Source organism: Ranitomeya variabilis, chromosome 1 (assembly GCF_051348905.1).
Source record: "Ranitomeya variabilis isolate aRanVar5 chromosome 1, aRanVar5.hap1, whole genome shotgun sequence".
Taxonomy (NCBI): Eukaryota; Metazoa; Chordata; class Amphibia; order Anura; family Dendrobatidae; genus Ranitomeya; species Ranitomeya variabilis.
In genome coordinates, this window is record NC_135232.1 from 1,087,512,398 (window position 1) to 1,087,534,634 (window position 22,237).

General features: G+C 44.2%; 1 protein-coding gene and 1 long non-coding RNA gene across 6 annotated transcripts in view; one reads left to right on the plus strand and one right to left on the minus strand.

Moving 5' to 3' along the window:
* The window catches only part of LOC143793217 (uncharacterized), a 137,757-nt gene extending 136,745 nt beyond the window's left edge, over positions 1–1,012 (minus strand). Inside the window, exon 1 of the long non-coding RNA XR_013220077.1 lies at positions 927–1,012. This is a non-coding gene — a long non-coding RNA (uncharacterized LOC143793217). The remainder of the gene's footprint in view (positions 1–926) is intronic.
* Positions 1–22,237, plus strand: part of KCNIP4 (potassium voltage-gated channel interacting protein 4) — a 1,385,815-nt gene that overhangs the window by 984,871 nt on the left and 378,707 nt on the right. The gene's annotated exons all lie outside the window — the stretch shown is intronic.

Consider the following 22,237-nt stretch of genomic DNA (forward strand, 5'->3'; position numbering starts at 1 on the left):
CATGCACAGTACAGTGATGGGGCAGGATGAGGGTCTGTGCCCCCAACAGTGGGCTCCGCTGTCACGTGCTGCTCTGAGCCTTTTCACCACTTAGGTGCAGCAGCCACTGATACTATTACCTAAGTGGCTAGAAAGAGAACGGAGCCGCCTTTGTCACACATGTCACACAGGACAGCAGACTGTTGGTAGCTTTCACTGCAGCTTGGGGCCCAGCATCTCTGCAACCTTATCATACAATAATTTTTAAAGGCTCAACCCCTTTAAAGGGAATCTTTTTGCTAATTCTACCTCTCTGCCAAACTGATAACATTTGACAAAATGAATCCTTAACCGTATAAAACAAAACGGTGATCTGCTGCAGAAGAATCCACTTTAGAAGTGGTACGCAAATGAGATAGCAAGTGCTCTGGGTGGGATATAGCACTTCCACTGCCTCAGCTCCCAGCTCCATTTTATATCTAAGGCTATGTTCACACGTTGCATTTTGCTACGTTTTTTTTTTTTATGCAGGTAAAACCTGCTTTCTTGGCAGTAAAGACTCTGCTTACAAAAAATCAGGTTTTTTTTGCATTTTTGCTACGCTTTTATTGTCTCTTGTGCATGCTGATAAAGTTTATTTCCCCCTAAAAAAAAACAAAACAAAAAACGATGCAACTTCCTTAGGTTTTTGCACGAAAAATGCAGCAAAACCTGATTTTTTGATGCATTCTTGCCACGTTTCTTTCTATTGGTGAAAAAAACACTGCAAAAACGCTGAAAGAAGTGACATGCTGATGTGTTAAAGGGAACCTGTCACCCCCCCACAGCATATTAAAGTAAAAGAGCCACCTCCAGCAGCACTAAGGCTGCATTCTGTGAAGGCGGCTCTTATGTTTATTATCCCTAGGAACGCTGAAATAATGACTTTTATAAATTTCCCGCCATACCTCTATTGAGTCAGGGAGGTATGATCTCTCCCCCTGACTCAGCCTCCTTGCAGCCATCCATCATCCAGCTCTGTCTTCCGTGCGCCGCCCCTTCTCTTTATTGTGACGTCACCGGCGCCTGCGCTCTGCCCGTGAACTTCCATCAGGTGGAGCGGGTCACCATGCTCAATTCAAGATAGTGCCGATGTCTCGCGAGATTTGTGAAGTCTCGCGAGACTTCGGCACTTCTATCGAAGAGCACGGTGACCCGCTCCACTGCGCAGGCGCCAATTCCCAGTGTGATATCTAGGACGCCATGCAGAATGCTGACAGGGAATACATGACAAAGTGTCAGCATTCTGGATCCTAGGTATACGCACAAATTATACAGAAAGCCCGGACAACCCCTTTAATAGAAGAGAATTGTTTAGAAAAGTTCTAGAATTACTAGAGTTGTAGTCATGGTTTCTCATTTCTGAAAATGATGAAGATCATAAGACGTAAGAAAGTCAGAAGGATTCTATTTACAGTTTTTAACTCTCCATTTTCCACATGAATGGTTGTGCTGCTTCTATGTGTTTGAATCTATTTTGGCCAGTGGCCGATTATCCTCAGTAAATGGAAGCTACTGAAGCTTTTCCAAATGTATAAAACATGCATTAAATCATCGTGGTCATCTTCACTGGTATAAAATGCTCATTTAGTTCCTATTTTGGAAAAGATGCCCTAGAGGAAAGGACTCGTATGTGTGAACTCCAGAAATCTAATTTACAAACAGAAGTTTTGGAGATTTTTTGTGTGGCATCACATCTGATCCAAAGCATATGGAGCTCTGTACACGGATGGAAAAACTAGCTCTGCTCAAGATTTTGTATTTATTGTAGTAGTGGGCTGCCAGCCCCCCAGGCAAGAAATGTATTTTCTTACCCTCAACCCTGTGAGCAGTTAGTGCCCCTGAAGTTCCTTCCACAGATCCAGTACCAAACCCTTTACTCCTTTTACTCCCCCAAACACATTTGTTGAAATCTTAGAAAATTGCTAATGTAATTATTGTTTTCACCTTCACTTTGTAGTTTTTTCTGCTATTACATAATTTTTTAAGAAGAATGTATATGTTATTTTTTACTTCTTTATGTAAGACTAGATGGTGGCCCGATTTTAACGCATCGGGTATTCTAGAATATGTTTGTATGTATGTATATAGCAGCCACATAGTATATAGGAGCCATGTAGTATATAGCAGACAAATACTACGTGGCCTGTGCTATATACTATGTGGCTGCTATATACATACATACATACATTTTGTAGAATACCCGCTGCGTTAATACAGGCCACGCAGTATATAACAGTGGCCACGCAGTATATAACAGCCCACGTACTATATAACACAGCCCACGCAGTATATAGCAGCCACGCAGTATATAACACAGGCGACGTAGTATATAACACTGGCCACGTAATATATAGCACAGCCCACGCAGTATATAGCATCCACGCAGTATATAGCACAGCTCCCGCAGTATATAACACTGGCCACGTAATATATAGCACAGCCCACACAGTACATAGCAGCCACGCAGTATATAGCACAGCCCCCACAGTATATAACACTGGCCACGTAATATATAACACAGCCCACGCAGTATATAGCAGTCACGCAGTATATAACATAGCCACGTTAGTATATAGCACAGAGATGTAGTATATAACAGAGCCCACGCAGTATGTAACACAGCCCACGTAGTATATAGCAATGTGGGCACTATATGCGTTGTTAAAAAAGACTTAAAATAAAAAATACGCAGCATCAATTGTAAAAAGTTGGTCACACAGGGTTAATAGCTGCGTAACCGGAGTGCTTTACACCGCGCTCTGGTAACGCTGGCATTAACCCTGTGTGAGGGTTGACTGGAGGGGAGTATGGAGCGGGCACTGACTGCGGAAAGAGCGACCATTTTGCCGCCGAACTGTGTCCGTCGCTGATTGGTCGTGGGCGTTTTGCCACGACCAATCAGCGACTTGCATTTCCATGACAGACAGAGGCCGTGACCAATGAATATCCGCGACAGACAGAAAGAAAGAAAGAAAGACAGAAGGACAGACGGAAGTGACCCTTAGACAATTATATAGTAGATTTGTATTCATTGCCTCTATCCCTAAGCCGAACTCTTACACAAAGCAAAATCTAGCCTATCCCTAAACCCAACCCTAGCCCTAAGCTCAACCCAAACATTAGCATTACGACTAAGCCTAGTCCTAAATCTAACCCTAAACCATTCACAAACACTAACCCTAGTTTGAGTTAGATAAACTGTAAAAATATAAAAGCAGATTTTAGTAATGAATGATGACAGCGTTGAATCATATGCACTGCAGTTGATCCAATACTGAGTTACTTCATTAACCCCTTAATCCCATATGATGTGCTATCCCGTCGAGGTGGAGTGGGCCTTAATTCCCACCGACGGGATAGTACGTCATATGCAATCGGCAGCGCTCACGGGGGGAGCACAGCCGATTGGGGCCGGGTGTCAGCTGACTATCGCAGCTGACATCCGGCACTATGTGCCAGGAGCGGTCACGGACCGCTCCCGGCACATTAACCCCCGGTACATCGCGATCAAACATGATCGCAGTGTTCCGGCGGAAGGGGGAAGCATCGCGCAGGGAGGGGGCTCCCTGCGGGCTTCCCTGAGACCCTCGGAGCAACGCGATGTGATCGTGTTGCTCCGAGCGTCTCTTACCTCCTCTCCCTGCAGTCCCCGGGTCCAAAATGGCCGAGGGGCTGCATCCGGGTCCTGCAGGGAGGTGGCTTACCAAGCGCTTGCTCAGTGCAGTCGCTGGTAAGCCTGCAGCGCTGGAAGTCAGATCGGTGATCTGACAGAGTGCTGTGCAAACTGTCAGATCAGCGATCTGTGATGTCCCCCCCCCCCCCCCCCGGGACAAAGTGAAAAAAAAAAATTTCCACATGTGTAAAAAAAAAAAAAAATCCTAAATAAAGAAAAAGTATATATATTATTCCCATAAATACATTTCTTTATCTAAATAATAAAAAAAACAATAAAAGTACACATATTTAGTATCGCCGCGTCTGTAACAACCCAACCTATAAAACTGTCCCACTAGTTAACCCCTTCAGTGAACACCGTAAAAAAAAAAAAACGAGGCAGAAAACAATGCTTTATTATCATACCGCCGAACAAAAAGTGGAATAAAACGCGATCAAAAAGACAGATATAAATAACCATGGTACCGCTGAAAACGTCATCTTGTCCCGCAAAAAATGAGCCGCCATACAGCATCATCAGCAAAAAAATAAAAAAGTTATAGTTTTCAGAATAAAGCGATGCCAAAATAACTATTTTTTCTATAAAATAGTTTTTATCGTATAAAAGCGCCAAAACATAAAAAAATGATATAAATGAGGTATCGCTGTAATCGTACTGACCCGAAGAATAAAACTGAAATTCATGAGTAGCTGGTTTTTGGTCATTCTGCCTCACAAAAATCGGAATAAAAAGCGATCAAAAAATGTAACGTGCCCAAAAATGTTACCAATAAAAACGTCAACTCGTCCCGCAAAAAACAAGACCTCACATGACTCTGTGGACCAAAATATGGAAAAATTATAGGTCTCAAAACGTGGAGACGCAAAAACTTTTTTGCTATAAAAAGTGTCTTTTAGTGTGTGACAGCTGCCAATCATAAAAATCCGCTATAAAAAACGCTATAAAAGTAAATCAAACCCCCCTTCATCACCCCCTTAGTTATGGAAAAATAATAAAATTTAAAAAATGTATTTATTTCCATTTTCCCATTAGGGTTAGGGCTAGGGTTATGGCTAGGGTTAGGGCTAGGTTTAGGGCTAGTGTTCGGGTTGGAGCGAAAGTTAGGTTTAGGGTTGGGGCTAAAGTTAGGGTTAAGGCTAAAGTTAGGGTTAGGGTTGGGGCTAAAGTTAGGGTTAGGGTTTGGATTACATTTACGGTTGGGATTAGGGTTGGGATTAGAGTTAGGAGTGTGTCAGGGTTAGGGGTGTCGTTAGGGTTACCGTTGGGGTTAGGGTTAGGAGTGTGTTTGGATTAGGATTTCGGTTAGAATTGGGGAGTTTCCACTGTTTAGGCACATCAGGGGCTCTCCAAACGCGACATGGCGTCCGATCTCAATTCCAGCCAATTCTGCGTTGAAAAAGTAAAACAGTGCTCCTTCCCTTCCATATGGGGTATCAGCGTACTTGGGACAAATTGGACAACAACTTTTGGGGTCCAAGTTCTCTTGTTACCCTTGGAAAAATAAAAATTTGGGGGACTAAAGATCATCTTTGTGGGAAAAAGAAGATTTTTTATTTTCACGGCTCTGTGTAGTAAACTGTAGTGAAACACTTGGGGGTTCAAAGTTTTCACAACACATCTAGATAAGTTCCTTGGGAGGTCTAGTTCACAATATGGGGCCACTTATGGGGGTTTCTACTGTTTGGGTACATCAGGGGCTCTGCAAATGCAACGTGACGCCTGCAGACCAATCCATCTAAGTCTGCATTCCAAATGGCGCTCCTTCCCTTCCGAGCTCTGCCATGCGCCCAAACAGTGGTTTCCCCCCACATATGGGGTATCAGCGTATTCAGGACAAATTGGACAACAACTTTTGAGGTCCAATTTCTCCTGCTCCCCTTGGAAAAATACAAAACTGGGGGCTAAAAAATAATTTTTGTGGAAAATTTTTTTTTTCACGGCTCTGCGTTATAAACTGTAGTGAAACACTTGGGGGTTCAAAGTTCTCACAACATATCTAGATAAGTTCCTTGAAAGGTCTAGTTTCCAATATGGGGTCACTTGTGGGGGGTTTCTACTGTTTGGGTACATCAGGGGCTCTGCAAATGCAACGTGATGCCTGCAGACCAATCCATCCAAGTCTTCATTCCAAATGGCGCTCCTTCCCTTCCGAGCTCTGCCATGCGCCCAAACGGTGGTTCCCCCCCACATATGGGGTATCAACGTTCTCAGGACAAATTGGGCAACAACTTTTGGGGTCCAATTTATCCTGTTACCCTTGTGAAAATACAATACTGGGGGCTAAAAAATCTATTTTGTGAAAAAAAAAAGGAATTTTTATTTTCACGGCTCTGCGTTATAAACTAGTGAAACACTTGGGGGTTCAAAGCTCTCAAAACACATCTAGATAAGTTCCTTAGGGGGTCTACTTTCCAAAATGGTGTCACTTGTGGGGGGTTTTAATGTTGAGGCACATCAGGGGCTCTTCAAACGCGACATGGTGTCCCATCTCAATTCCAGTCAATTTTGCATTGAAAAGTCAAACGGCGCTCTTTCCCTTCCGAGCTCTGCCATGCGCCCAAACAGTGGTTTACCCCCACATATGGGGTATCAGCGTACTCAGGACAAATTGTACAACAACTTTTGGGTTCCATTTTCTCCTGTTACCCTTGGTAAAATAAAACAAATTGGAGCTGAAATAAATTTTGTGTGAAAAAAAGTTAAATGTTCATTTTAATTTAAACATTCCAAAAATTCCTGTGAAACACCTGAAGGGTTAATAAACTTCCTGATTGTGGTTTTGAGCACCTTGAGATGTGCTGTTTTTAGAATGGTGTCACACTTGGTTATTTTCTATCATATAGACCCCTCAAAATGACTTCAAATGTGATGTGGTCCCTAAAAAGAAATGGTGTTGTAAAAATGAGAAATTGCTGGTCAACTTTTAACCCTTATAACTCCCTAACAAAAAAAATGTTGGTTCCAAAATTGTGCTGATGTAAAGTAGACATGTGGGAAATGTTACTTATTAAGTATTTTGTGTGATATATCTCTGTGATTTAAGGGCATAAAAATTCAAAGTTGGAAAATTGCGAAATTTTCAAAACTTTCGACAAATTTCCATTTTTTTCACAAATAAACGCGTTATATCGAAGAAGTTTTACCACTATCATGAAGTACAATATGTCACGAGAAAACCATGTCAGAATCGCCAAGATCCGTTGAAGCGTTCCAGAGTTATAACCTCATAAAGGGACAGTGGTCAGAATTGTAAAAATTGGCCCGGTCATTAACGTGCAAACCACCCTCGGGGCGGGGGGGTTAAAGGGAACCTGTCACCCCTCAGGCATTTGTAACTAAAAGAGCCACCTTGCGCAGCACAAATGCTGCATTCTGACAAGGTGTCTCTTTTAGTTATGATGCCTGCACACGCTGAAATAAACGTTTATAAAATGTGCCCCCCCATACCCTGAAACCATCCAGGAGGCGGGACTTTCCTTCCTAATTAGACGCAGCACAGCCGTCACTCCGGGCCTGTGCGTGCCGGGTACCGCCTCCTCTTCCAGCATTATCGTCCCCGGCGCCTGCGCACGCCCGAAAGAAAAAAACTTAATGCGCAGGCGCCGGGGACGATAATGCTGGAAGAGGAGGCGGTACCCGGCGCGCACAGGCCCGGAGTGACGGCTGTGCTGCGTCTAATTAGGAAGGAATGTCCCGCCTCCCTGGCGATTTCAGGGTATGAGGGGGCACATTTTATAAACGTTTATTTCAGCGTGTGCAGGCATCATAACTAAAAGAGCCACCTTGCATTAGTGCTGCACAAGGCGGCTCTTTTAGTTACAAACGCCTGAGGGGTGACAGGTTCCCTTTAAGTGCTAATATTTGGTCATGCAGATCGCAGCATTAGAGCTGTCCCACACGTCCAGATAATTCCGGTACCGGAATAAATCGGTACCGGAGTTATCCGTGTCCGTGTGCCTGGGAAATCACGTAGGCCATACGTGCGGCACACGTGTGCCGCCCGTATGGCGAGTGGGTACCACACGGAGCGTGTGGTACCCACGCGTGTGGTACCCTGCATCGCGGATTCATATGTTCCCTGCAGCAGCGTTTGCTGCAGAGAAAATATGAATAACAGTGTTTAAAATAAAGATCTATCTGTCCGCAGGCCCCCACCCACTGTGCGCCCCCCCCCCCCCCGCTGTTCAGAAAATACCTACTCGCCTCCCTCGCTGCTTCCTGGTCTGGCCGCGGCTTCTAGTGTATGCGGTCACGTGTGGCCGATCATTTACAGTCATGAATATGTGGCTCCACCTCCCATAGGGGCGGAGCCGACTATTCATGATTGTAAATGATCGGCCCCACGTGACCGCATACAGTAGGAGGCGCGGGGCAGAGAGGAAGGAGTGACAGCCAACGTGGGAGCGGGTGAGTATTTTCAGAACAGCGGGGGGGCGCACAGGGGGTGGGGGGCGGCGGACACATAGATCTTTATTTTAAACACTATTCTTCATATTTTCTCTGCAGCAAACGCTGCTGCAGGGAACATATGAATCGCGGCTTCAGCACCATGTGGGGGGGACAGCGCTTACTGTAGCGCTGTCTCCTGCACGCACACGGACCCCAGACGGAGAACGTCCGTGTGAGGTCCGTGTTTTACACGGACCCATTGACTTTAATGGGTCAGTGTAATACGTGCGCTCCCACGAACACTGACATGTCTCCGTGTTTGGCACACGGAGACACGGTCCGCAAAAAATCAATGACATCTGAACAGGTGCATTGATTTTTATGGGTCTACGTGTGTCAGTGTCTCCGGTACATGAGGAAACTGTCACCTCACGTACCGGAGCCACTGACGTGTGAAACCGGCTTTAAAGATAAATTTATAGTGGGAAACTGCGCTCTGCGTAGGTAGCGACTGATATGACAAAGCTCGCTTCATTATACCGAGCTTTGAAATTTTGGATGCTGCCTAAGGGCTGTCCCACACGTCCAGATAATTCCGGTACCGGAATAAATCGGTACCGGAGTTATCCGTGTCCGTGTGCCTGGGAACTCACGTAGGCCATACGTGCGGCACACGTGTGCCGCCCGTATGGCGAGTGGGTACCACACGGAGCGTGTGGTACCCACGCGTGTGGTCCCCTGCATCTGGTGCTGAAGCCGCGATTCATATGTTCCCTGCAGCAGCGTTTGCTGCAGAGAAAATATGAAGAATAGTGTTTAAAATAAAGATCTATGTGTCCGCCGCCCTCCCACCCCCTGTGCGCCCCCCCCCCCGCTGTTCTGAAAATACTCACCCGCCTCCCTCGCTGCTTCCTGGTCTGGCCGCGGCTTCTAGTGTATGCGGTCACGTGGGGCCGATCATTTACAGTCATGAATATGTGGCTCCACCTCCCATAGGGGCGGAGCCGACTATTCATGATTGTAAATGATCGGCCCCACGTGATCGCATACAGTGGAAGCCGCGGCCAGACCAGGAAGGAGCAACAGCCAACGAGGGAGCGGGTTAGTATTTTCTGAACAGCGGGGGGGGGCGCACAGGGGGTGGGGGGGCGGCGGACACATAGATCTTTATTTTAAACACTATTATTCATATTTTCTCTGCAGCAAACGCTGCTGCAGGGAACATATGAATCGCGGCTTCAGCACCATGTGGGGGGGACAGCGCTTACTGTAGCGCTGTCTCCTGCACGCACACGGACCCCAGACGGAGAATGTCCGTGTGAGGTCCGTGTTTTACACGGACCCATTGACTTTAATGGGTCCGTGTAATACGTGCGCTCCCACGAACACTGACATGTCTCCGTGTTTGGCACACGGAGACACGGTCCGCAAAAAATCAATGACATCTGAACAGATGCATTGATTTTTATGGGTCTACGTGTGTCAGTGTCTCCGGTACGTGAGGAAACTGTCACCTCACGTACCGGAGCCACTGACGTGTGAAACCGGCTTTAAAGATAAATTTATAGTGGGAAACTGCGCTCTGCGTAGGTAGCGACTGATATGACAAAGCTCGCTTCATTATACCGAGCTTTGAAATTTTGGATGCTGCCTAAGGGCTGTCCCACACGTCCAGATAATTCCGGTACCGGAATAAATCGGTACCGGAGTTATCCGTGTCCGTGTGCCTGGGAACTCACGTAGGCCATACGTGCGGCACACGTGTGCCGCCCGTATGGCGAGTGGGTACCACACGGAGCGTGTGGTACCCACGCGTGTGGTCCCCTGCATCTGGTGCTGAAGCCGCGATTCATATGTTCCCTGCAGCAGCGTTTGCTGCAGAGAAAATATGAAGAATAGTGTTTAAAATAAAGATCTATGTGTCCGCCGCCCTCCCACCCCCTGTGCGCCCCCCCCCCCCCCCCCGCTGTTCTGAAAATACTCACCCGCCTCCCTCGCTGCTTCCTGGTCTGGCCGCGGCTTCTAGTGTATGCGGTCACGTGGGGCCGATCATTTACAGTCATGAATATGTGGCTCCACCTCCCATAGGGGCGGAGCCGACTATTCATGATTGTAAATGATCGGCCCCACGTGATCGCATACAGTGGAAGCCGCGGCCAGACCAGGAAGGAGCAATAGCCAACGAGGGAGCGGGTTAGTATTTTCTGAACAGCGGGGGGGGCGCACAGGGGGTGGGGGGGCGGCGGACACATAGATCTTTATTTTAAACACTATTATTCATATTTTCTCTGCAGCAAACGCTGCTGCAGGGAACATATGAATCGCGGCTTCAGCACCATGTGGGGGGGACAGCGCTTACTGTAGCGCTGTCTCCTGCACGCACACGGACCCCAGACGGAGAATGTCCGTGTGAGGTCCGTGTTTTACACGGACCCATTGACTTTAATGGGTCCGTGTAATACGTGCGCTCCCACGAACACTGACATGTCTCCGTGTTTGGCACACGGAGACACGGTCCGCAAAAAATCAATGACATCTGAACAGATACATTGATTTTTATGGGTCTACGTGTGTCAGTGGCTCCGGTACGTGAGGAGACTGTCACCTCACGTACCGGAGCCACTGACGTGTGAAACCGGCCTAAGCAGGGACGTAGGGTCACAGCTCCACCATGGACCTGTTCCTGCCATTTCTTTTTCCATTGCAGGTGGTGCTGGTGATAGAAGAGACTTTAAAGCCAAAAGTTCTGGATAGCACAGGTTCTGTCCAGCAATTTAGATTAGGGTGGCTGGGACATGTAGTGCTGTCCAGTCTGACAGTGCAGGTATGTGTGCTGTGAAGAGCACCACACCCTACTTAAACTTCCAGTTTGCTGCTGGAAAGTGCCTGATATAGTCTTGTGCTTCTCTGATTCACTCCTGTCTGTTTAGCTCCTTGTTATATCATTGTTCCTTATTTCTTTTTTACATTGGCTTGTGTTTCTGACTAGTAATCTTACTGATTCTGATTTTGTACTTTTCCTGCCCTTTTGCTTCTGACCCGGCTATCTGACCACTCTGCCTGTCTGCACTACTGAACATCAATCATCCCAAATAAAAAGTGCAACACAAGGACACCGTATTAAAATTGTTTTTATTATCAATAATATTATAATAAAAATTAATAATATGCAAAAAATAAAGCTGATAGCTATAGAGCACACTATAATGGTATGATCGGACACCTCAAAATGTACAAGATAAATAATTATCCCTATTAATCATATGACACAATTATTGCACTGAGGAAAACGAATCAATACAAATAATACATGTACAAATATAATCCCTGATCAAAAAAAAATTTTTGTGCAAAAAAATTTTTAAGTGTAGAAAAATTGTGCAAAATAAAAACACTAGATAAAAAAGTGTATAATTAAAGTGTATGTGAAAAAACTGATAAAGATATATCAAGTGGTTATTTATTGGATTAACTACTGAACATCAGCTTATTCTATGGCCCCAGCCCAGGGGCCCCTGTTTTAGTCCAAGTCCCTGTACAAGACTAAAAGGGTGAAGCCTAGGGCACCATGGATTTGGTAAGCAGAGTGGCTTGCTCAAAACCTGTCCGTGGTAGCCATTTTCCAGGCTGCCAGGTGACCACTGACAGAACTAAATTGATTTACCATGAATTGCAAGAACTTCAATTGCCCTGAAAAGATGTATAAAAGAAACCTGAAGTCTCCTAGAGTTGAGTCCAACCCTTTTCAAGCTTTTTAACACAAAAACAGCTTCAGCAATGTCAGAGTGACCACAAAATATGTGGCTAGGGGTAAATAAGTGGTAACCTCTCCTCACAGCTCTGCTGTCACACACGTTTTCTGGACAGTTCTTCATTGTTTTATGGCTTTCCCTATCTCTATTACTAAGCTGTGACATCCTCTCATTATCCACATTTACAAAAAATGGCTGCTGCACTCCTTGCCCCTGCTTTAATACTGGCTATCATAGTCCCTTCTGATTGGCGGTTTTATTCCATGTGATGAGATAGCTGCATGGCTTTATGGGTAAGCACACAAGTCTGTACCTAAGGTCATGTAAGCCTTCTCTGATGTATGCAATGAATAAAATAGTCATTTTAGACAATTCATGAAAAATGTATCTCAAATTGCTCAAACTTCTCAAATTTCTAAATATTCAACGCGTGTTGAATAAAATCAATTTGCTCATCTCTAGACATCAGTGCTGTGTTTAAAGGCGGAAGGCTGACTGCTTATTTCAATAGCTATGCCAGCCACATCGTGCCACATTTATTGGCATATTTTTCAGCCTTGACATAGATGGGTGCTGGCTTAGCTATTAAAATAATCCTGTCAGCCAGCCTCCTTCACAAACACTGGTAATGTGACATAAGAAGTTCTGCATAGAATCATGGTATGTTAGAGTTGGAGGAGACCTCAAGGGTCATCGTGTCCAACCCCCTGCTCAATGCATAGTAAATTAGTAAGTTCTAAGTAGTTTTTTTTCTAGTGATTCACTGGTGCCCCATCTGTAAGTTCTTTCCCTTACACCATTACTGTTTGTAGAGTGCAGCTGTATTTATGTGTCTTCAGAGAACTATAGGAAAACTGTCTGATATACCAAAGACTTTGCCCAATTTGATGAATAGTATAGGTAAGGGTTAGTTCACACCTGCATTTCCTATTTTGTTATTCTGTCATAGGAGCAGAAAAGTGACGTTAACCCCTTCATGACCGTGGGATTTTCAATTTTTCCGTATTCGTTTTTCACTCCCCTCCTTCCCAGAGCCATAACTTTTTTATTTTTCCGTCAATATGGCCATGTGAGGGCTTATTTTTTGCGGGACGAGTTGTACTTTTGAACGACATCATTGGTTTTACCATGTCGTGTACTAGAAAACGGGAAACAAAATTCCAAGTGCGGTGAAATCGCAAAAAATGTGCAATCCCACACTTGTTTTTTGCTTGTTTTTTTTGCTAGGTTCACTAAATGCTAAAACTGACCTGCCATTATGATTCTCCAGGTCATTACGAGTTCATAGACACCTAACATGACTAGTTTATTTTTTACCTAAGTGGTGAAAAAAATTCCAAACTTTGCTAAAAAAAAAAAAAAAATTGCGCCATTTTCCGATACTCGTAGCGTCTCCATTTTTCATGATCTGGGGTCGGTTGAGGGCTTATTTTTTGCGTGCCGAGCTGGCGGTTTTAATGATACCATTTTGGTGCAGATACGTTCTTTTGATCACCCGTTATTGCATTTTAATGCAATGTCACGGCGACAAAAAAAACGTAATTCTGGCGTTTCGGATTTTTTTCTCATTACGCCGTTTAGCGATCAGGTTAATGCTTTTTTTTATTGATAGATCGGGCGATTCTGAACGTGGCGATACCAAATATGTGTAGGTTTGATTTTTTTTTTATTGATTTATTTTGATTGGGGCGAAAGGGGGGTGATTTAAACTTTTTTATGTTTTTTTAATTTTTTTCACATTTTTTTAAACTTTTTTTTATTACTTTTGCCATGCTTCAATAGCCTCCATGGGAGGCTAGAAGCAGGCACAACTCGATCGCCTCTGCTACATAGCAGCAATCATCAGATCGCTGCTATGCAGCAGAAAATCAGGTGTGCTGTGAGCGCCGACCACAGGGTGGCGCTCACAGCTACCGGCGATCAGGAACCATAGAGGTCTCAAGGACCTCTATGGTTACAATACTGAAGCATCGCCGACCCCTGATCATGTGACGGGGGTCGGCGATGACGTCATTTCCGGCCGCCCGGCCGGATGCGGTAGTTAATAGGCGCGGGCGGATCGCGATTTCACCCGCCGCTATTGCGGGCACATGTCAGCTGTTCAAAACAGCTGACATGTCCCGGCTTTGATGCGGGCTCACCGCGGAGCCCTGCATCAAATCAGGGGAGCTGACATCGGACGTACTATCCCGTCAGGAAGGGGTTAAGCTCAGTTATCAGCTGCAGTGGTCACTGGCACTTTATTTGTGTTGCCACCGCTGCAGTCTGTCAACAGAGACCAGGGCAGTGATGGAGAGTTATCAACAAAGCAGGAAAACGCGAATAACACCATGCTTTATTGCTTTATCCCTCTGCTAGTCTATCAGTGATAAAATGTTACAGCCAGAAAAAAAAAACACAAATATTGTTTGCGAGCACTCATTATTATAGGTATGAATTTCCACATTCTATTCCTATACATTGCACAATTTCTTGCTGCTGTGATCACCTCACCAAGCATTATTTAGCTTGGGAAAAAGTAACAGACTGCCACACTGTAAAGGTATGTGCTCATGACTTCGATTTCAGGCGGATTCACTCAGGAACCCACCTGAAAAAGCATTAAAGGGAGCCTGTCTGTAGGTTTGTCCCATGTGAGATAAGACCATCACCTTCCAGGGCTGATATACGACATTCTATAATGCTGTATATCTGCCCCAAACCCGACCTACAAGTCAAGAAACAGAGCGTTTATTCTACTCACCTGTGGGGCGGTCCGGTCCAAGGGGTGTCGCTGGTCTTGGTCCAGCGCCTCCCTTCTTCTTGAAATGCCGTCCTCCTTCTTGCTTAGTGTCTCTGAGATTTGAAGTTTCAATACAAGCAATTTTATGTCCATAAGGCTGCGGTCACACTAGCAGTATTTGGTCAGTATTTTACATCAGTATTTGTAAGCCAAAACCAGGAGTGGGTGATAAATACAGAAGTGGTGCATATGTTTCTATTATACGTTTCCTCTAATTGTTCCACTCCTGGTTTAGGCTTACAAATACTCATGTAAAATACTGACCAAATACTGCTAGTGTGACGGCAGCCTAATGCTGTAATCAGGAATACAAAAATGTTTGGCCACAGGTAAATCCATTCTTTTCTTTTATCATTGTGTGGCAATGAGAATTCATCCTTGTTCTCAGTTTCTGCCCTGTCTCCCCTGCATACAGACCTCCAGTGGGACTTTTGGTACATATAATTAGGTACACCTCCCTATGGGAGGTGGAGCCGCATATTCATCACTGTAATGAGCGGCACCATGTGACCGCTCATACAGGACAAGCTGCGATGCTGAGAGGAAGCATCGAGGGAGCTGGGTGAGTATTGTAATGCCAGCAGGCGGGCGCACAGGGGGTGGGAGGGGGTTGGTTACCGGGAACTTAATTTCAACCGCAAAAAAAATAAAAAACATTGATTTTTCATTCCTTCTCTCCAACGGACGCTGCTGGAGAGAAGAAATGAATGGCGGCTTCAGCACCCAAAGCAGGGGACAGCGCTTACTGTAGCGCTGTCTCCTGCATGGTCCTTGTGGTACCCAGTCGGCACACGGGCGGCACACGGCTGCCGCACGTGTGCCACACTGATGTGCCACGTGAGCACACGGACACGGATAACTCCGGTACCGATTTTTCCGGTACCAGAATTATCTGGACGTGTGAGACTGGCCTAAAACACAGAACTTTTTGGGCAGCACCAACCACAGCTCCTAGTTTGGAGAGAGGTGACTGTTTTCCTTCACCGTTAGGGCTCATTCAGATGTCAGTGATTTTTCATTAATGTTTGAACAGCAAAACCAGATACAGATACAAATACAGAGAAAAACTATAATTGAAAGATTTACACCTGTTCTGTGTTTTGCAGACTATCCTGATTTTGGCAAATACTGATTAAAACTCACTGACATCTGAATGAACCTTAAAATTACCATTTAAGAAGGACCCACAAGTTCTCAATAGGCTTTAGGCCTGGTGAGGAAGGGACCATGTCATCATTTATTTAATCTTTAACGGCTTCACCACTGTGGGTTTTTCCGTTTTTGAGTTTCCGTTGTTAGCTCCCCTTATTCCCAGAGCCATAACATTTTTATTTTTCCGTCAATATGGCCATATGAGGGCTTATTTTTTGTGGGGCGAGTTGTACTTTGGAACGACTACATTGGTTTTGCCATATAGTGTACTGGAAAACAGAAAAAAATATATAAGTGCGGTGAAATTGCAAAAAAAGTGCAATTCCATAATTGTTTTTTGTTTTATTTTACCATGTTCACTAAATGCTGAAACTGAGCTGTCATGATTCACCAGGTCAATACGCATTCGTAGATACCTAACATGTCTAGGTTATTTTTTTATTTAAGCGGTGAAAAAAAATCCAAAGTTTGTAAACAAAACAAAAAATGTTGCCATTTTCTGAGACCCATAGCGTCTCCATTTTTGAGATCTGGGGCTGGGTGAGGGCTTATTTTTTGCACACCGAGCTGACATTTCTATTGATACCATTTTGGTGCAGATACGATCTTTTGATCGCCGGTTATTGCATTTTAATGCAATGTTGCGGCAACCAAAAAATTCTGGATTTTTAATTATTTTCTCATTACGTCGGATTAATACTTTTTATATATCGATAGATTGGGCGATTCTTAATGCAGCGATACCAAATATGTGTTTTGTTTTTTTAATTTGTTTTATTTTGAATGGGGCGAATGGGCGATGATTTGAACATTTTTATTTATTTTTTTAATATTTAAAACATTTTTTTTACTGCAGCCCTTCTCTGTGTAACTCATAGCTATGTGGCAATGACAACCACAGGGATCTCCTGCAAGACCCCAGGTTGTCAAACCAACCCATCAGTGACCTGCGGTCATGTAACAGGTTGCCGATGGGTGAGATTAGTTACACGCTTCCGGTGCAAGCATGTTAAATTCCGCTGTTAGAGATTGACAGCGACAGTTAACATATTAACAGCCGTGGGTGGATTGCAATTCCATCCGTGGCTATTAGGGGCACATGTCAGCTAATGAAATCAGCAAACAGGGGGAGCCAACCTTAGAGGTACATATACATCTAAGGTGGTAAAGGGGTTAAGGCTAGTGATGAGCGAATGTACTCGTTGCTCGGGTTTTCCTGAGCACGCTCGGGTGACCTCCGAGTATTTATGACTGCTCGGAGATTTAGTTTTCATCCCGGCAGCTGAATGATTTACAGCTATTAGCCAGCTTGATTACATGTGGGGATTCCCTAGCAACCAGGCAATCTCCACATGTACTCAGGCTGGCTACTAGCTGTAAATCATTCAGCTGCGTCAATGAAAACTAAATCTCCGAGCAGTCATAAATACTCGGAGACCACCGAGCATGCTCTGGAAAACCCGAGCAACGAGTACACTCGCTCATTACTGGTTAAGGCCTTTACTGGCAGCCGAGCAGTGGAAATTTTGATGCTGTGATTGAGCATTGTCCTTCATAAAAATCACTTGAGTGATGTTACTAATGTAAGTTCACTGACCCTAGTAATATACAGCCTCCTAGCTTCTTCTGTTATCAGTGTGGCTCTGGTTATCTTCTGCAGTTTGTAACCTGCCGGATAGCATCAGTGTTTGCTAGGAAATACAGAAGTCACTACTCAACGTAAATCATGAGAGCCAAAATAAGAATCTCATAGATTTACACTAAAAGCTTGTGACCGTTATCTCTGACTTCCGGTCGGTCAGAAGCTTCGATCACAAGATGGCAGATTGGGACCAGGGTGGCACAGGGAAGAGCTGAAGACACAGCTTGTAAGAATATTACTTCGGGTAGGTAAAACATTCATGATACCACCCAAGTGATGAAATAAAAAAGAAAAATGTGCTTGAAAGATGCATACTTTATCCTGTGCCACTGTTTGAAGATTGTGTCTTCTAAAAACTGGCAATAGGTTTGGGAGTTAATTTTGAAAACTCACCCAAACCAATATCCCACCATCACCTTTCTGGTGATGGTGGGATATTTGGAGGAGGTTTGTGAGCATTATTGATCCAGCTACCGGCCAATCCATCTGATTAGAGATGGGCAGACCCCTGGAGGCTCCGGTCGAACAGTTAAAACAAATTGGGGGTTCAGGTACCAGAACAGTACCCTAATCCGGGCCTTATTCACTCAAATAGGGGGCCCAAACATCCAACGCATGCCACGCTGTCATGTGCATGACAGTGCAACAAACACTGCTTCTGATCAGTGGTAAAATCATTACCGCCAATTAGAGAGCTGCTTTTCCACGCTGTCAAATGACAGTGTGAGCCTGCAGCTGTGATTGGATGCAAAAAGTATTCATCAGCCTGTGCCTCTGCTCTAAATAAATAATTTATTAAGAAAACGGTGTAGGTTCTACTGTATTTTTGATAACCAGCCAGGCAAAACTGACACCTGGGGGGCTACATCCCTTAGCTGTCAGCGTTAGCAAGCCTGGGTATAAAGAATAGAGGGGTCCCCAAGCTGTTCTTTGTTTAATTATTTAAATAAATAATTTAAAAATCATGACGCGGGGTCCCCCTCATTTTTGACAACCAGCCTTGCTAAAGCAGCAAGCTTTGGGCTGGTATTCTCAGGCTGGTAAGGGGCCATGGATATTGCCCCCCAGCTTAAAAATATCAGCCAACAGCCGCCCAGAAAAGGCACATCTATTAGATGCGCCAATTCTGGCGCTTTGCCCAGCTATTCCCACTTGCCCTGTTGTGGTGGCAAGTGGGGTTCATATTTGTGGGTTTGATGTCACCTTTGTATTGTCCAGTGACATTAAGCCCATGGCTTAGTAATGGAGAGGCGTGTGTAAGACACCTATCCATTACTAATCCTATATATGGTAAAAAAAAAAAGACACAGCCAGAATAAAGTCCTTTATTTGAAATAAAACAAAACACATTTTTCCTTTTTTATTTTTTATTTAAATACAACAACACAGTTATACTCACCTAACGACCATTCCTTTGAAGCCCTCCTGTAATAAAATAAAATAAAAGTAAAAACAACAACAATATCCCTCACCTATCTGACGTTCTGTCTCATGCTGTAATCCAAGTCTGTGGATTAATAGTTTTCAACCTGGACGCTGCCAAGGATCGACCGTCCAGGCTAAGAACCACTGGTGAATGAGCTGCTGCGAGCACAGAATGTGAGCAGTGGTGACCTTATCGAGGTTACCGCAGGTCACTAAGGCTGCGTTCCCAGCGGGGGTGAAATGCGGTGACCTCAGCACCATGAGAAAAATGTCTCACGGTGCAGAGGCGGGTTCACCACAGTTGAAATTCACCATAGTGAAACTGTGGTGAACTCACCTCTGCACTATGAGACTTTTTCTCACTGTGCTAGCAGTGATCTCAGTCTTGACGTTCCCACTTCTGTGTCTTTAGTGGTGGTCGGTTTCAGCCTTCCCTACCTCGGCCATGTCTCTGAGCATTGAACGCTTTGTACTACTGGGCCTCCAGAAAGGTTGCAATTCTGGAATAAGAAAGCACTGGAGGATAATGGTTTCTTGGTCGCTTCACGTTTGATTCTTCTCAGATCTTTAGCAATTAGGCTATGTGCACACGCTGCGGAATGGTGTGTGGATTTTTCCGCACTGATTTCGGTAAATCCGCAGGTAAACCACACTGCTGATTTACTGCGGAATTACCGCAGATTTACTGCGTTTTTTGTGCGGATTCCACCTGCGGTTTTACACCTGCGGATTCCTATTGAGGAGCAGGTGTAAAACTGCTGCGGAATCCGCACAAAGAATTGACATGCTGCGGAAAATAAACCGCTGCGTTTCCGCGCTTTTTTTCTGCAGCATTTGCACTGTGTATTTTGTTTTCCATAGGTTTACATGGTACTGTACACCTCATGGAAAACTGCTGCGGATCCGCAGCATCAAATCCGCAACGTGTGCACATAGCCTATATGTGACTTTTTTACAACACTGTTGACTATTTGCAACAAAATTGTTGATGGTTCTGTGATCTCATCTTAATATCTGAGCAATTTCTAGAGTACTGAATCCCTCTATACGACTTTTAACAATTTTTTTCACTTTTCAGAGTCAGTTAAATCTTTTTTTTTGCCTATTTTGCCTGAGGAAAACAAGCTGCCTAATAATTCTGCACACATTGATCAAGGGTATTGTACACTTTAGCCTCAACCTCCTCATTACACAAATACATATCACCTGAGCTGCTTCATCCAATAAGCATTCATGTTTCCTCACGTACCGGAGACACTGACTCACGTAGACACATTAAAATAAATGTGTCTTTGCACATGGCAGCGTGTTTTCATGGACCGTGTGTCCGTTTGCAAAACATGGAGACATGTCAGTGTTCGTGGGAGCGCATGGATCACACAGACCCATTAAAGTCAATGGGTCCGTGTAAACACGAACCGCACACGGATGCTGTCCGTGTGCCGACTGAGGACCACACGGACCATGCAGGAGACAGCGCTAGAGTTAAGCGCTGTCCCCCCCTGCGTGGGGTGCTGAAGCCGGTATTCATTCCTTCTCCCCAGCAGCGTTCTCATAGGGGTGGAGCCGCATATTCATCCCTGTAATGAGCGGTACCAAGTGACCGCTCACACAGGACAAGCTGCGGCGCTGAGAGGAGGCTTCGCGGGAGCTGGGTGAGTATTTTAATGCAAGCGGGCGGGCGCACAGGGGGTGGGAGGCGGGAAGTAACCAGGAAATTTATTTTTAACACAAAAAAACCCCAAAAACCTTGATTTTTCATTCCTTCTCTCCAGCAAACGCTGCTGGGGAGAAGGAATGATTACCGGCTTCAGCACCACACGCAGGGGGGACAGCGCTTAACTCTAGCGCTGTCTCCTGCACGGTCCGTGTGGTTCTCAGTCGGCACACGGGCGGCACACGGCTGCCGCACGTGTGCCACACTGATGTGCCACGTGAGCACACGGACACAGATAACTCCAGTACCGATTTTTCCGGTACCGGAATTATCTGGACGTGTTAGACAGGCCTTATACAGCGCAAAGTTGGAAAATCTGCAAAAAAAAGTGATGAGATAGTCAAAATACTCACTGTCTAATATTTCTGAACACAGTATACATTAATTGTCATTAAGTTGAGTTGTGATTAGTTGGAATATCAGGCACTGTGTCTGGAAAAATATACACTTTTTTTAATCCTGTATATAACATTTAAGGAGCAATTTACATAGAATATGCAGGTCAGCTACATTGAAATACCATGATATTTTAATCTCAGTGATATCTTAACCCCCTCACAGTCATATAAAAATTGGATTTTTTTATTTTTTTTTAAAATGTAGATTTTATAATAACAGTTGCCATATTACTCAGGTGTCAAGTACATTTCAAATCCTTAGTGAAATAAATAATTTTAGCATTTAGGATTCGTAACATTTTTTGCCCTTCTGTTCTTTTCTTTTTATGGCATTTACAATGTGCTATGAATGTTTTATTAAATCTAGAGGTTATATACTTAAGTTTTACTACCGAAATTTACACAAAAATAAACTCTTAACAAAATACGGTAACTTGTTTTGTTTCACTGCAATCCAAAAGCCGTCACATTTTTCTTTTTCCACCCACATGCAGCAGCTTTGTTTTTTAACTTGTAGCTTGTATTGGTACCATTTTATATTTTGATTTTTTTTTTTATTTATTTTTATAGCACTTAGCAAGTGAGATAAATAACAAGATAATTAACAAGTGTAGGTAATTACTGCCAACTATGTGTTTTATTTTTTTATTCAAATTGTTATATTTTTCAAATCACTTAACGTCACTTTATTATACACCTTTTTCCACTTTTTTTTTACACTTTCAGTGTTATATTTGTATGCAAAGAATTATTTCCTGGCCTTGGAAAGACCTGTCCCTGGCTGACATCACATACAATCAGTACCCAACAGTCACTTCACAGTGGCTATGGTGGCCTTACCGAGATGGCCCCCTCCATCTGTAAGTCCACTTTAGGAGCCATATTCCACATTTACCATTTACCGTGTAATAAAACTGTGCTCAACCATCTTGGTAATCCAGTAAGGCTGTGTTCACACATTCAGTATTTGGTCGGTATTTTACATCAGTATTTGTAAGCCAAAACCAGGAGGGGAACACTCAGAGGAAAAGTATCATAGAAACACGTCACCACTTCTGTATTTATCACCCACTCCTGGTTTTGGCTTAACAAATACTGATGTAAAAAACTCAGCAAATACTGAACGTGTGACCGTGGCCTAATGGGCTCTTTCTGAGAAGTGCTTAGGACAATAAGTAGAGCGTTTAGAGAACATGGACAATTTGTTTTTATTTTGAATAAGGTGTTAGGGGCATGACTTTGTGGCATTACTAATATATAATTATTACATGTTCTCTTCCTGC